A 14,259-nucleotide genomic window follows, 5' to 3' on the forward strand; every position below is an offset into this window, starting at 1 on the left:
TTTAGAATAGGCTGTAGTTACATTCCTCTCCCATGCTGTTGACATTGACATCAATTTCCCCTGTAGATGATGGAGGTGCGATCTTCAGACAAATGCTGACGCAGACAGACGGAAGCCTGTGGCTGAGGGGCGGCGGCCTGGCAGGTGATGTCTCTCCAGGGTTGAGGAATGGCTGCTGGGAACACAGGTGTCTGCTTGCGGCATCACTGGCCATCACAGGCTGGTGGGGCTGGGTGGTTGTGGCTCTCAGTCTCAGGCAATTGAGGTTGACTTCTTATGCGCCTTATGTGGTGTGTGGATTTAGGGAGATGCCAGTTAAGTGGATGTAGATAATGCTTTACCCAGGGCCCCTCTGTGACCACCTGCCTCTTCCCCGTCTTCAGGCAACAAGGGCTAGGGTCATTGGCTTCCTAAGAAATTGTCATGAGCACTCAGGCCCCCTTATCTCTACATAGAGTGGTGGAAACTGTACCATGTGGCTGGCTGTGCATTCTTCAGATATCAGGAGAACCCTAATGTCTGTTGATCAGCAGCAGACTTGGCAAACAGTGGTGCTTAGTAAATAGCACTTGAGACAGAGGATCTGATTTGTGATTCAATTTCTAATAATTCATAAATGACCTCTATCATGAATAGCATTCAATTTGGGAGCCATTATGATACTTTGAGAGGCATAGTAACAGTATGTTGCATTGATATTGTACTTTTTACTCTTTTAGAAGCCTGTCATTCACATATATATATATATATGTATATATGCAGATAACATATTAATGAGGACAAGCATATATTAAGGCATGTTTATTAAGTCACAAGAGGAACTTCTCTTACGTGGCAGTTTGAGGGGTGGGGATGGTTGGGGATTGCTCTGTAACAGACTACCACAAGCTTAGCGGCATGAAACAACACTGTTTACTAGCTGTAGGCTGGGAGACCCAGCAAGCCTGCTTGGTACAGCGTATCAGACAGACAGGAAACAGATAGCAAACAGTACAGGTGGGAATCAGGGTGTCATCCCTGGTGTATCTCCTTCTGGAGGCTCTGGGAAGAACCCGCTTCCAAGCTCGGTCATGCTGTCAGCAGAATGCATTTCCTTTGGCTGTAGGACTGAGGTCCCTGTTTCTTTGCTGGCCGTTGGCCAGGGTGCATTCTCAGACCACATGCCCGCCTCCATCTCAAGTGAGGAATGGGGCCTCTCTCTCATGTTGACTCCTCCTTACCTTTCTGAGCTCTCTGACATACCCTTCTGCTACTAGCCAGAGAAAACCTCTGCTTTTAAAAAAGGGCTCACACGATTAGGTTATACTCACCCGGATAAGCTCCATATCTTAAGGCTACCACGATTGGTAACCTTCATCTGCAGAATCCCTTTTGGCATGAAACATACGTAAACATGGAAGTAGGATCAGGGAGCAAGGTTTATGGGGTCATCTTAGAATTTCGTCTACCACAAGAGTATTTGGTGTGATGTTTACGCTGTGGACTTTTTGGAGCACAAAATCCTTAATCCTTATCTTAATCTTTATCTTCTTTTGATGTCCCCCAACCTGGCCTGGGAAGAAGAGGGCCAACTCTGGGTGGGTTCCATCAACAAATACAAGTAGAGTACCTGCTGCACAGCCAACTTTCCTGTTATGGACTATTTGTTTATGTCCCCCAAATTCCTGTGTTGAGCTCCTAAGCGCCAGTGTGATGGTTTTAGGAGGTGGGGCCTTTGGGAGGTGATTAGGTCATGAGGATGGAGCTCATGATGGGATTAGTGTCCTTCTAAGAGGAATCCTTGAGAATGCTATGAGGACCGAATGCGAAGTACATTTCTGTTGTTTGTGAGCCACCAGTTTATGGTGCTTTGTCATAGCAGCCCGGATTGACTAAGGCACTTGCATTATAGGCAGGAAGTAAAAATCTCTGTAAGATGCACGTTCCTTGCTCTCTCCATGACAAGGTTTTTCATACACATATCATGAGATTGTCAGCCAGTCAAGGCATCTGAGGACAGGGGCTAAAGTAAGTGGAAATTGAGTGGGAAAGTAAACCCTTGTGAGTTGAAGTGGGCAAAGGAAGGCTTCAAGAGACAAAATGGTCAGTGGGCCTTGAACAAGGCATACAATTCAACAAGATGGAGAAAAAGGGGCAAGGCCACCCAGTTGGCCAAGAGCCTGTGTGCGGAAATAATGGGAAGTCAGGTTGAGCTGTGGTGGTGGATCCTCCCCCAACAGGCATGAATAGGCGTGCTGTGGGGGAGTATGGGAGGTACACTATGAAAAATACATGCATGCTCATGATAAACCACATGGGGAAGCCACCTGTTGAAATCATATGAAGTTCCTCCTACTTACAGAAGCCTCTGGAAGGACTCATGTCCTCCATCCCTGCCTACGGCAAGACTTCCCCAAGGGCCCTCTGCTCTTGGGGTACAGGTATGGTGAATCATTCTGAACAGTGTGATAAGTTCTATACTCAGAGTTAAAGCCCAGCCTGCACACTGAGATCACTCAGGGAACTTGTAAAAGGAGTACCCCAGACCAATTCTATCAAATCACTGATGATGGGCACAGGGATTGGGATTGTATGGAAATGTTCTCCAGGTGATTTTAATACCACCTGGCCAAGGTGAGAACTGCTTTACTATATAATTGGTATGCACAGAGCATTATGCGATTAGTGCTATTCATTCTGATTAGGAGGTGACATTTGGAGTGGGGTCTTGAAAATTGAGAAGGCGTTTACCAAGTAGGCAGTGGGCAGTGGGATATTTCAGGCAAAAGGGGAGAATCATGAACAGAAGCTTAAGGATGGGGAAGATTACAGTCTGTGTGGAGATGAAGGAGCTGCCCACGAGGGAGCGAGGGAGCTGGGAGGTGGTGAGAGGAGGCGGGAAGAATGGGTTGCGGTGAATGTTGACATGAATGCAGTTGTGCTTTGTGGAAGAAAAAGAAAACTTTATCATCAAGGCTTTGTCCTGATCCAACCTGACCTTCCCCCCAGTTAATCCGAATTACTGACGTTTGACTCCATGTTCATTTTCTCTGAGATTTGCTTTGATTTCTTTTAGAAGTGGAGCTGCTGTTTATTCTCCCAGCGGCTCTGCGTACATGCTCTGCCCGGGGAGTTGCCTGGGATGAGCTGTGAGTCCTCTGAGAACTGCTTCCCGTTTGGTCTGGTAACTCCTAAGCCTGCCTTTCTTTCCTACAGTCTGCATTTGAGGAAATCTGCGCATTTGAAGTTTGGAGGAGATCAATTTTTCATCCTTTCCTTGGTGGGATAAGGAATATTTCAACCACCTCTGGAGACCAAAACGCTCTGAGAAGTTTTGAAATAGCTTGGGAAATACACCACATGCTTCACACTTCTTTTTTCTCCACTCTCTTTCGTTGTTCCACTTAATTAAAATATTGTAATGCAAGAAGGAGAGAGACAAATGTTTAGAGAAGGGAAAGGAAATGGGTTCAGGTTTAAATTGACTCTGAGCAAGCAGGGCGATGGTAGTTTGAAAGAATTTTGAGCATGTAGGAAGGTAAACGCAAAAGGTTCTTCCTGCCTGAGAAGTGATTAAAATACCTGTGAGCTCCAGCACTATTGCCGTTAATGAAAACCGTGGCCGGCATACACCACCCCCAAGCGCTGCCCCCAACCCAAAGAAAAAATTGGAACATTTTGGGTCCAAGTTTCACAGATGTTAAGCATTTTGTGATAGATATTACTTAGGGGGTTTCCTGAGCTGCATTAAAGTTGAACCACTTGGGTGTTGAAACAGTTGGGCCCCATAATAAAATATACATGAAAAGGAATTGTGAAACATTGGCTGTTATGTGTTGGTGACAATTAGGTTACTGTTTTAAAAAATACATGTCCTGGACACATCTATGGGAGCTTTTAGAGAATTTTGAGTAACAGTAGAGTAAAGGCGGTCGGTAATTTCTCTGGTTGCCTCTGGCAGGTGGACATAATTTAACAATACCCGTCAGATATGACAAATTGTTTTTGAGTTACATTAGGGCCTTAATAAGATCACATCTGTTCATATATCCTCCTTAACCACAGAGCCTGATTTAGAGAGGTTTCATACTGGTATGATATTGTTGTTTAAATATTTAGAGGGGTCTAGACATGTATCATAAAAGAATAGACTCCTGTGTATAAAAACACAGTTCTTTTATTCCCGGTGTTTTTGCTTTCATGGGCCTTGTGTCATTCTCTCTACTTGAGTGAACCACATGTTGCTTCTGAAAGCCAGAAAACATATTTCATTCCTCATCAGAATTAGTGTTTTAGAGCTGGAAGAGGCCTTGGAGACTGACTTATCCAGCTCCCCTCCTCTTTAGGGTAGAAATCTGAGATGCAGACAGAAGGAGAGGACTTGTTTTGGGTTTCTCACCCCATTAGTGGCAGAGTCAGAACCAGGACTTAGATCTGCCATTTTGTAGTTCGGTGATCTTTCTATTATGCTAGACGTCCACCTGGGGCCTGAAAATGTGGCCACTGAGGCACTTTGATGTGTCATTGTCCCTAGAGGCTGTAGTCCTTTCCAGGGGACATTCCTAGCCACTGGGAAGACCAGGCTCTTGGTATGTATTCAGACCTAGAGCCCAGAATCTCCATATTCCTAAAATACCTCCCTTCCTGAAGCCCTTGCTGTGATAGTGTATCTTCTGTCACCTCCCTGCTGACATGGACTGGCACAGGCAGGTCTCTCTCCCATCTCTGACCACACCGTGCACGTCCTCACCTCTGCTCACACTGTTCCCTTCTCCTGGAATGTGTCCTCCTTGCTATGTCCTTTCCTTTCATGTTCAGCACCACCTCCATTTTACCATGACGTCTCCCAAGTCCACAGAGATGTGTTAGGTCAAATCATATGAAAATACTGTTTTACAGGTGACAAAGGTCAAATGCTGGCAATTTTGTAAGATGCAGTCTAACTGTAGATGTTTCAGTACCCCTGTGTCACTCATTGACATCTTCTTTTATTCATCGTCTCTCTCTCTCTCTGTATAAAATGTAAATTGGGGTGAAATTCACATCATATACACAAAAAATCAGGGTAAAATTCACATAATGTAATTTGAATCTTTTAATTTATTACTAATTATAGTCCTCATGCTGTACTTTAGACCTCTAGACTTAGTCATACTATATAACAGCTACTTTGTGCCCTGTGACATATATCTTCCCATTTCTTTTAAAAATAAGCTTAAAAAACACTACACTTTGGAATAATTTTAGATTTACACAAAAGTTGCAAAGGTAGTACAGAGCATTCCTATAAGACCCCAACCTAACTTCGGTTTCTCCCAGTGTTACCATTTCCTATCACTCTGGCACCATTTGTCAAATTAAAAAAAACATCAGAACAATATTATTAACTAAAACACCAGACTTTATTTGGATTCCACTGTTTTTCCATTTCTGTCCTTTTTCTGTTCCAGCATCTAATCCAGGGGCCAGAACACCACACTGCCTTTAGTTGTCATGTCTCGTTAGTTTCCACTGGTCTGTGACAATTCAGCTTTTCTTTGTTTTTCATGATGACCTTGGCAGTCCAAATACAGGCCAGGTATTTTGTAGAATGTGCCTCAACATGGGTTCCTATGATGTGTTATCTCATGATTAGTTTGGAGTTATGGGTTTTGGGAAAAGTACCGCATAGGTATCACATTATCTCAAGGGGTACATGATATTAGCGTGGCTTCTCACTAGAAATGTTAACCTCAGCTACTTGGTTAAGGTATTTGTTTGGGAGGTTTCTGCACTGTAAAGTTACTGTGTTCAGCTTTTTTTCCTGTTAGCATCTCACCACCAGCTAGATGAACATTTCTTCTGTTGGGAGCAGGAGAAGGTTTAGTACTTTCTGCGTCTCCCATCATACCTAATGCGATGCCATATTTTATATAGTGTAAATGCTCCACAAACATTAGTTAAGAGGTTATTGCATAAATACTTTAATTTCAGACTGACAGAGGTGTTTGGTTTAAATGACTGAAGCAATAAAATTCTAACTCACTGAACTCTCCCTGCAACTAGTTTGGTGGTCTTGGTTCACTGTACTTCAGGGGTAAATCATAAAACTACTTAAAATTGTTTGAGTTCAAACTACCATGAAGAAAGGATTATCTGCTGTCTTTGCTAAGATCAGAACTTCTAGTTCAGGACTCAGGAAAATCTGAGTGTGAATTAGAGAGACACACACTTTTGTAGATTCTGCTAACTTGTATCACAGGTGTCTCTTTTTGCAGAGACTCTTAACAAATATTTATCAGAGGGTTTGATGTTTCTAGAGCTGAGGTATTGTTTAATGAATTCCTAACGGTCCAAAGAATTACCACTGTGAATACATTTTATTTCATCACCATAAAAATCATTTTTCAAATACTTATCTGTGCAGGTGTTTCACAGTGCCTGGATAGAGAGTGCTATTCTTTTTGGGGAGCTGATATTTTGACATGGCCCTTATGGAAGACAGAAACAATGAGAACACATCCTAAAGGAAAAGAGGGAAGAAAAAAGAATTTTTAGAATATTAGAGCTGAAAACTAAATGCTTTAGAAGTGAGAGGAGGAGGAAGAGGGAGTTTTTCTTTTATAAATTGCCTTAAACATAGATATTAGGGATATATTTTGTAGGGTTGATTCCTTTCTGACTCCTTTCTACTGTGATTGAAAAGTTGATATCCTGTTATGATGATTTGAAGATATCTATGGGAATTAGAGTAGCCTAATTTATTATTTCATTTAAAGAGGTTTCTTTTTTATTGATTTTTTTTAATATGGGGAAAACCAACTTTTCAATAGTATAAATTAGTTCATGTTAGTTTTTCAGTCTGAGAGTCTCATGATAGCTATACTTACTTCATGCTTTATTATGTAATTTAATTTTTCATATCTTTCTTTTATTAGCTGTAAAGTAAGTTTAGAAAAAATAATTAGATTACTAGGTTAAGCCACAGTTAAGATAAAAATGACAGTTCAATAAAAAAAATTGAATATAATTCATATCTTCTAAAATAAAATACAGCCGCTAAGAGATTTAATTATGGTATTATTGAAATAAATTTTGCCTCTGCATTGAAAACACTCAAGAAAGAAACTCTGAGAAAAGCACATGGTTAACAGGAAAAAAATAATGTGATACATAAAATTATAATTCATGAAATATGATAGGGACCATATTGACAGGAAGAAGAAATAACACAATTAAGTAGCTGCCCCAAAGCGATAACACTGGGATTACTTAAGTTATTGTGAAGGTGAGACCACTAGCTTTGGTCTAACTTTTTGTGTGGTAAATTGTGAGTTTTCACCATTTGGATGATCTTGGAATGCTGTATCCTTTCATTAAAATGATCTGTAAATGATCAGATATTTTAGGGTCATAGGGTCCTAAAATATGGTATGTAAAGAAAGCTTCAGAATCTATTCCTTCATTTTATCTAAGAAGAAAGTGAAGTCCCAAAAATTCAAGTAGCTTTCCCAGGCTGAGAATGTAGATGGTAGGTCTCAGGGTCCCAATCGAGTGTCCACTCTTCTATACCGAATTGCAATTAGGATTGATTTTTAAAAATTAAATCAATTTTTTTTAGCAAAGTAAAACATAAATACCATTTAGAAAATCAAATAGTATTTTTATGCTTAAGGCTTATAATAAATAAAAAACTAGCAGTGCCATGTCCCACCCTCCTCTAGACTAAATCCTTTCTGCTCAGATAACCGTGTTCAAATTTTTGAGCTATCATTTGCTATTTGTCTTCATACTGAATGAAATATTTAAGTAAGAGGCTTTTATTGTTGTTTAGTGATTTTTTTTTTTTTTTTGAGATGGAGTTTTGCTCTTGTTGCCCAGGGTGGAGTGCAGTGGCACAATCTCAGCTCATTGCAACCTCTGCCTCCTGGATTCAAGTGATTCTCTGGCCTCAGCCTCCCGAGTACTTGGGATTACAGGTGCCTACCACCATGCCTGGCTAATTTTTGTATTTTTGGTAGAGACAGGCCATGTTGGTCAGGCTGGTCTTGAACTCCTGTCCTCAGGTGATCCACCCACCTCGGCCGCCCAAAGTGCTGGGATTACAGGTGTGAGCCACCATGCCTGGCCTGTTTAGTGATCTAAGAAAAAATATTTAGATGTCTATCAAACTCATTTTTACTTATATTTCCTCTGTGTAACTAAACTCTGTATGTATTCTTTTGCCTCGTAATTACACTTGGAATCCTATTATATAAATTTCTATGTATTAAAAACTTGGAGTCCAATGATATAAATTTTTATGTATTTAAAAAAAAAACATTTAGGGTCAGGCCCTATGCTTCTCATCTCTACAGTGTGGGAGATACTGACCATCGCCTAGCTCAAGATGACACTGCATTTTGCTTGTTCATGATTACAGTTCCTTTAAGTCACTGTTTTTCAGGCTGGGAGATGCACCCCATTAGTGAGTTGTAAAATCAATTTAGTGGGTTGTAACTAATGTTATAAAAAATAGGACGGAATGGAAAATATCAGAGTTCAATAAAATAATGTTCAATATAAGACTCCTCTCTTCTAAAATAAAATACAGCCACTGAGAGATCTAATTATGACCCACAATTAGGATAAATACTAGTTTATGCAACTTTTATATCTACTGTATATAATGTATATATACACATACATATATACATTTATATAATGTGTATGTATATATACGTACATTATAATGTGCGTATATACATTATAATACGTATAAATGTATATATGTATACATTTATAATGTATATATACATATATACATTTATACGTATTATAATGTATACATATATACATTTATACGTATTATAATGTATACATAATATATACATATATAATATATACATTATAATATGTATACATTTATATATATATGTACATATGTAATGTGCATATATATATATACATGCACATTACATGCAGGTAGATACATATACAGTTTGACTCTTGAACAACATGGGTTTGATTGCACAGATCCACTTATACATGGATTTTCTTCCAACTCTGCCGCCCCTGAGACCCCAAGACCAACCCCTACTCCTTGCTTTTCCTCCTCGGCCTACTCAGTGTAAAGATAATGAGGATGAAGTCCTTTACAATGATCCACTTTCACTTAATGAATAGTAAATATATATTTTCTTCCTCATGATTTCCTTAGTAACATCTTTTTGCTAACTTACTTTATTGTTAAGGATGCAGTACATAATACATATGACATACAAAATGTGTTAACCTACTGTTTATGTTATCAGTAAGGCTTCTGGTCAATAGAAGGCTATTAGTACTTTTGGGGGAGCTAAAAGTTTCATGTGAATTTTTGGCTGGGGAGGGTCAGTGCCCCTAACCCCCATGTTGTTTAAGGGTCAACTGTATACATACATACACACATACAGATACACACACACACACACACACACACACACACACACACACACAGATATATATGTATGAATATGTACATACATACACATATATATCTGTATATGTTTATGTGCATATATATATGTATGCGCGTGTATATGTTATTTTGTGTGTTGGGCCTCAGTGTAAAATGTATTACTTTGAATATATGAAATTATTGTTTTTTTTTGGTTAAAAAAACCACACCAGTCAAATATAGAAACTTTAACCTACTTTTAACCTACTGTGTTTTACTGTGGGTCATGGAGTCATGGAGACAAATATTTGGGAGAAATTTAAATAATTTCAGTTGTCTGACATCAAAATAAACTTTGTTTTCTTAGCTGAGTTTCAATTTTGTCATCTATAAAATGAGGAAAATAATTGTATCTATCTCACAGAAGGTTTGGGAGGATTCAATAACTTAGCATGTCCTTTGCCTATAGTAAGAACCAAATTAATGTTGATGGCTATTGCTGTGGTTCTCACCGTCACTGTTATCTTCCACTTCCCACCCCCCAGGCCCCTGCAGTGATCTTTTTTCTCATTTACTCTTAGGACATCCTCTTTCAGACCCATCAACATTATGAAATCCAGGGGTCCTCTCATTGATGGGTCACATGTACTGATTTTCACTCATGGAGTGGCAGTACTTTAGTGGAGGCCCTCAAGATTGTGTGCTCAAACCAATAGTTCCTGAAGTGGGATGTGCATCCAGAGGCAGGCCAGGCATGGGCCGGCATGGACTTATATAATGAGGGGGTTTTTCTCTTTGCCATTCTCTTTCAATCCCTTAGTTTAAATCTAAGGGAGAATAACAAGCTCTTTAATGTCTCCCCACTGTATTATGTGTACATATATATATGTGTGTGTATTTCTATTTTAAATATATATATATTTCTGCTGTAATATAGATATATATTCCTGATGTTTTATATATATATATATACATATATATATATATATATATATGTGTATATATATATACACACACACAGAGAGAGAGAGAGAGAAAGAGAGAGAGAAACTTTTGTTTTAAAATATACATATTTTAAAACAAAGATTGGGACTGAGGCTCAGAGTAGCTAATTAGGAGTAGTTATTTGGTATTTAGTAATAACTTTTTGTTTCATGATACTTAGAAATATGATTCTGTTTGGTCATTGGCAAATGATATTTGCTTGTATTATGGGAGTGATATAACAAGTCTTTTAAAAATCAATTTGTGGAAGTTAAAATATCAATAATTTAGTACACATGGTATACCTTGGTAAGGTGAAGTCATGAAGGTGTACACTAATGACACAGTTTTGGGTCATGCTGGTTTGATCCCAAATGAGGCCCAGCCATGTTAAGCAACTGAGCTAGGGAGAGTTAGAAACAGCTAGGAGCAGAACCCATATCTCGGGTGTGTTCTCACTTTGTTAGGGTTGACCCTCTAGGATCACGTTTAATGAAGCCTGTGTTAAACCAATGAGCTTCTTTTCTTCTGGCATACTTTTTGTTTAAGGGTTTGTTGCTACTGGGTTTGTCCTGGAGGAATTTACTCCTACAATACTGAGACCAATTCCAGTCTGAATTGCATCATGCGTAGCCCCTCTCAACTATCCTTGATCTGTGTCCACCTTACTTTTATGATTCTTCTGGTTGTACAATATTTTTCTTCCTCAAGTTTTGAGTTTTTTGTTTTTTTGCCTGTGGTTTGAGATTGTTGTCTGATTCAGATAGGAGAACAGAGCACTATGCTGTGTGTTAACTGTGGTGGTAGATGGGTTGACTTTGTTTTTCCTTTTCCTCCAAGTATAAAATGGGTGTTGTTACAAGTTAGATAATCTCAAGGGACCTTGTTCATCTTTAAATCCCTACAAAGCTGTGATCTCACTCATCCACTCATTCTGCAGATATTTGTTGAACAAATATGCCAGGCACTCACTGGACTAGTTGAAAGTGCTGAGAATACAGTAGTACCTAAGGCCAGTGGGGACCTTACCCTTGGAAATCTTATATTGTAATTAGAAGTGACTGGTGATATATAAATGAATAAATTTAAAACGACACAATTTCCTATGGTTCTAATAAAACAGAGTGATGGCATAGAAAATGATTTGGAGGAAGAGGCCTGATTTTGACATGGTGGCCAAGACAGTCCTCTTTAAAAAGGCAGCTCTTGAGCAGGGAGCTGAATGGTGAGGAGGCAGCTGCAGAAGCTCAGAAATGTGTGTGGGTGGAGGGGACAGCAGGTGCAAAGGCCCCAGACTAGTGCAAGGTGGAGAAAGGGGGCTGGTGAGCTGGCCGGGAGGATGGGGACCGGAATGCTGACAGAGGTGAGGGAGGCCAGAGCCAGACTGTGGAGAGGATTGAGCCTAGAAAGGAGTTTGGCTTTGATTCCAAGGGCGATAGGAAACCAGTGAAGCCCACGGTGAGTTTTAAGTAACTGGATGATAGAGTCCGATTTGTGTTTTTCACAGCCATACTGGCTGCAGGTTAGACATTAGGCATGCAAGAATGGAAGTGGGGTAGGGGGTCCAGTTAGCAAAGTCATTGTGGTGGTCCAAGAGATAGATATGGTGCTGTGAACCAGGGAGCAGGCAGTAAAGATGGAATGAAGTGAAGAGATTCAGGCTGTATTTTTAAGATAGCTCAGCATTTGCTGGTGGATTGACTGTGGGAGTGAAGGAGAGGAATCAAAGATGTGTCATCGAATGGTGAGTTTTGGCTATGGGAAGGCAAGGTTCCTTTTACCCTTGATGACCTCCTTGTGCTGTCATTGTCCTTGGATTTTATTCTGTATATGCACATTACTGCTTCTAGCCAGCACCACCCAGGGGAGAAAAATCCTCCCATGCCTCTCATTAGCCTGAAGACTCTCCAGTTCTTCCTTTATCTGACCTGCATTCCTCATGCTGTGGGTAGGCCTAGGTTGTACCCTGTGAGGAGCTGGTTTTATAGGGGTCTTGTGGGCAGGGCAGATGGTGCTATTAATTCATGCTTCTGTTATGGGAATTGATGGCTTGTAGCCAGGATGCCATGTTGATATTTATGACTGGCTGCTATGAAGAGTTCATGTTCTCAAAAAACTTATTGTATTCTGTTTTCCAAGAAAAAGTTGAAGACAGGCTGAGCAGTGGATATTTTTTTCCCTTTTCATTTTCCCAGCATATAATACAAGTTGCATTACAATAAATTCAGTCAGTTCAAATGTTTTTCATCTGAAAAACTGAATACATTCTTTTTTTCCAACTAACTGCAAGGGGTGAACTTTTATATTTTTATGGGCTTTGTTGTTTTTACTTGTCACAGTTGCTGGTATTAGTTCACTCATAAGTAATGACTTTTCTGTATTGAGAAAGACAGATGACTTATTAGACGTCAGAGGCCATCTGAAACATTTTCAACTCAGCATTTTTAATAGCTGTTCTTTCTTTGATTTGTTTTCCCTTCCTTCTCTCCTTTTCCCTGTTTCCTTCATCCAGCTAGCATCAATTTTTTTCTCTCTCCCTCCCCTCTTTCTCTTGGTCACCACCTGTCTGCGTATCATCCGAATGTTCTTACTGCAGCCTCACATCCATCCAGGGTCCATAGGAGCCATGGATTGTTGCTGGATAACTTTTTCTGCAATTTTACTCTATGGATTTCCTATGGAAAATATTTTCTGTGTATCTATGGGTATGAATCTATCTTTTAAGGATTAAATAATTAGTAGATTTTGTGCTGGGCAAGCTTTTGTTCTTGACCTCATGGACAATTTTTTTTCTTTTCTTTTCTTTTTTTTTAACTTTTGGCTGCTTTTTACTTTGGGGTTCTTAGGACATCATAAAAATAATTCTTCTCATTCTCTTCATCTACTGTCAACACAGATGCAGTCTTTCACTTTACTGTGTTCTTTTCACATCACTTTATTGTGCTCAGGGTCTCAGAAAAAAAGTCTTAGTTAAATGAAACAGTGAAACATGTTAATGTAGGTATGGTCAGCTTGTGTAGTACAAATGGCTTCAGTTGGGACACTATCTTATTACCATGTCATTGTGCCTGGGCCATAGCATATGTTCAGCAAATATTTCTTAGATAAATGAATATCTACCTACATAATGATCAGGAGCTCCAGTAGATGAGGTTTGGGGGAAGTGTTTGAACAGTGAACAAGAGGAACATTACTCTAATGGCAACATGCATTCTAATGAGGAAAGAGACAAACGTGTAAACAAGAAAAGTATCGGATGCTGATGAGTGCTATGCCAGCAGTTAAGATAGGGTGATCTCTTTGGGAGGTCAAGGCAGGTGGATCACGAGGTCAAGAAATCAAGACCATCCTGGTTAACATGGTGAAACCCCAACTCTACTAAAAATACAAAAAATTAGCTGGGCATGGTGGTGCGTGCCTGTAATCCCAGCTACTCAGGGGGCTGAAACAGGAGAATTGCCTGAACCCAGGAGGCGAAGGTTGCGGTGAGCCGAGATCACACCATTGCACTCCAACCTGGGTAATAAGAGCGAAACTCCGTCTCAAAAAAAAAAAAAAAAAAAAAAAAAAAAAGATAAGGTGATCTGTTATGCTATGACTTGGGAATCAGGGAAGGCTCTGAGAAGATGATGTCTAAGCTGAGATCTGAGTGACAAGAAGGAGCCAGTCAAAAGAAGATCAAGGAGCAGCAAGATTCAGGCTAAGAAAGCAAACAATGCAAAGGTCCTAGGCTGAGGCAGCCTTGGAGTGGGCATGGTGCAACATCAGCGGCAGCAAGAGCTATCCCGGCTGTGCTGGGTAGCTTTCCGTGGTGTGCTGGATAGCTATCCGTGGTGTGCAGTGGGGTCAGAGATGTACCTGGGGCCTGACCAGCTGGGACCTTATGCTACAAATAAAAT

The 14,259-nt window shown here is 39.9% G+C and overlaps 1 protein-coding gene and 1 long non-coding RNA gene across 3 annotated transcripts in view; both read left to right on the forward strand.

Annotated features, from left to right (window-relative positions):
• LOC119466754 overlaps nucleotides 1-3,573 on the forward strand; it is a 31,688-nt gene extending 28,115 nt beyond the window's left edge. Inside the window, exons 2-3 of the long non-coding RNA XR_005195217.1 lie at nucleotides 2,342-2,613; nucleotides 3,056-3,573. This is a non-coding gene — a long non-coding RNA (uncharacterized LOC119466754). The remainder of the gene's footprint in view (nucleotides 1-2,341; nucleotides 2,614-3,055) is intronic.
• The window catches only part of LRMDA (leucine rich melanocyte differentiation associated), a 1,125,425-nt gene that overhangs the window by 311,684 nt on the left and 799,482 nt on the right, over nucleotides 1-14,259 (forward strand). The window lies entirely within an intron of this gene.

This window comes from Cebus imitator, unplaced genomic scaffold (genome assembly GCF_001604975.1).
Source record: "Cebus imitator isolate Cc_AM_T3 unplaced genomic scaffold, Cebus_imitator-1.0 Scaffold11, whole genome shotgun sequence".
Lineage (NCBI taxonomy): Eukaryota > Metazoa > Chordata > Mammalia > Primates > Cebidae > Cebus > Cebus imitator.